The following is a 2,500-nucleotide window of genomic DNA, read 5'->3' as shown; positions in this document are numbered from 1 at the left end:
AATAAAAAGGGGGTCAATGCAAATAGTCCGGGTAACCATTTGATTAACTGTTCAGCAGTCACATGGCTTGGGGGTAGAAGCTGTTCAGGAGCCTTTTGGTCCCAGACTTGGCGCTCCGGTACCGTTTGCCGTGCGGTAGCAGAGAGAACAGTCTATGACAGGGTTCTTCAATTCCGGTCCTGGAGGGCCGAGACACCTCTGTTTTTCATCCTCTCCTTCTAATCAGGGGCTAATTCAGACCTGGGACACCAGGTGAGTGCAATTAACTACCAGGTAGAAATAAAAAACAGAAGTGTTTCGGCCCTCCAGGACCGGAATTGAAGAACCCTGGTCTATGACTTGGGAGTCTTTGACAATTTTTAGGGCCTTCCACTGACACCGCCTGGTATATAGGTCCGAGATGGCAGGAAGCTTGGCCCCAGTGATGTACTGGGCCGTACACACTGCCCTCTGTAGCGCCTTACGGTCGAATGCCAAGCAGTTGCCATATCACGTGGTGATGCAGCCAGTAAAGATGCTGTCAATGGTGCAGCTGTATAACTTTTTATGGATCTGAGGGCCCATGCCAAATCTTTTCAGCCTCCTGAGGGGGAAGAGGTGTTGTTGTACCCTCTTCACAACTGTGTTGGTGTGTTTTGGACCATGATAGGTCCTTAGTGATGTGGACACCAAGGAATTTGAAGCTCTCGACCTGCTCCACTACAGCCTCGTCGATGTGAATGGGGACGTGGTCAGCACTCCGTTTCCTGTAGTCCACGATCAGCTCCTTTGTCTTGCTGACGTTGAGGAAGAGGTTGTTGTACTGGCACCACACTGCCAGGTCTCTGACCTCCTCCCTGTAGGCTGTCTCATCATCGTCAGGGATCAGGCCTACCACCGTCGTGTCGTTGGCAAACTTAATGATGGTACTGGAGTCGTGCAGGGAGGACAGGATGGAACTAAGCATGCAGCTCTGTTCCCCGTGTTGAGGGTCAGCGTGGCGGATGTATTGTTGCTTACCCTCAACACCTGTGGCGGCCCGTCAGGAAGTCCAGGATCCAGTTGCAAAGGGAGGTGTTCATTCCCAGGGTCTTTAGCTTAGCTTGGAGGGCACTATGCTGTTGAACGCTGAGCTGTAGTCAATGAACAGCATTCTCACGTAGGTCTTCCTTTTGTCCAGGTGGGAAAGGGCAGTGTGGATATTTTATTTCAGCTCATCTAACATGGGACCAACACTTTACATGTTGCATTGATATTTTTGTTCAGTATAGTTATAAACGTAACAGTTTCTCTTGTAAAAATACAGTGGGGAAAAAAAGTATTTAGTCAGCCACCAATTGTGCAAGTTCTCCCACTTAAAAAGATGAGAGAGGCCTGTAATTTTCATCATAGGTACACGTCAACTATGACAGACAAAATGAGAAAAAATAATCCAGAAAATCACATTGTAGGATTTTTAATGAATTTATTGGCAAATGATGGTGGAAAATAAGTATTTGGTCAATAACAAAAGTTTCTCAATACTTTGTTATATACCCTTTGTTGGCAATGACACAGGTCAAACGTTTTCTGTAAGTCTTCACAAGGTTTTCACACACTGTTTCTGGTATTTTGGCCCATTCCTCCATGCAGATCTCCTCTAGAGCAGTGATGTTTTGAGGCTGTCGCTGGGCAACACGGACTTTCAACTCCCTCCAAAGATGTTCTATGGGGTTGAGATCTGGAGACTGGCTAGGCCACTCCAGGACCTTGAAATGCTTATTACGAAGCCACTCCTTCGTTGCCCGGGCGGTGTGTTTGGGATCATTGTCATGCTGAAAGACTCAGCCACGTTTCATCTTCAATGCCCTTGCTGATGGAAGGAGGTTTTCACTCAAAATCTCACGATACATGGCCCCATTCATTCTTTCCTTTACACGGATCAGTCGTCCTGGTCCCTTTGCAGAAAAACAGCCCCAAAGCATGATGTTTCCACCCCCATGCTTCACAGTAGGTATGGTGTTCTTTGGATGCAACTCAGCATTCTTTGTCCTCCAAACATGACGAGTTGAGTTTTTACCAAAAAGTTATATTTTGGTTTCATCTGACCATATGACATTCTCCCAATCCTCTTCTGGATCATCCAAATGCACTTCAGACAGGCCTGGACATGTACTGGCTTAAGCAGGGGGACACGTCTTGCACTGCAGGATTTGAGTCCCTGGCGCGTAGTGTGTTACTGATGGTAGGCTTTGTTACTTTGGTCCCAGCTCTCTGCAGGTCATTCACTAGGTCCCCCCGTGTGGTTCTGGGATTTTTGCTCACCATTCTTGTGATCATTTTGACCCCACGGGGTGAGATTTTGCGTGGAGCCCCAGATCGAGGGAGATTATCAGTGGTCTTGTATGTCTTCCATTTCCTAATAATTGCTCCCACAGTTGATTTCTTCAAACCAAGCTGCTTACCTATTGCAGATTCAGTCTTCCCAGCCTGGTGCAGGTCTACAATTTTGTTTCTGGTGTCCTTTGACAGCTCTTTGGTC

The 2,500-nt window shown here is 47.2% G+C and overlaps 1 protein-coding gene across 3 annotated transcripts in view; it reads right to left on the bottom strand.

Annotated features, from left to right (window-relative positions):
- LOC121571090 (cGMP-specific 3',5'-cyclic phosphodiesterase-like) overlaps positions 1 to 2,500 on the bottom strand; it is a 122,647-nt gene that overhangs the window by 26,303 nt on the left and 93,844 nt on the right. The window lies entirely within an intron of this gene.

This window comes from Coregonus clupeaformis, chromosome 8, assembly GCF_020615455.1.
Source record: "Coregonus clupeaformis isolate EN_2021a chromosome 8, ASM2061545v1, whole genome shotgun sequence".
Taxonomy (NCBI): Eukaryota; Metazoa; Chordata; class Actinopteri; order Salmoniformes; family Salmonidae; genus Coregonus; species Coregonus clupeaformis.
The sequence above is the reverse complement of the archived record's forward strand: the minus strand, read 5'-3'. Positions and strand labels throughout refer to the sequence as shown.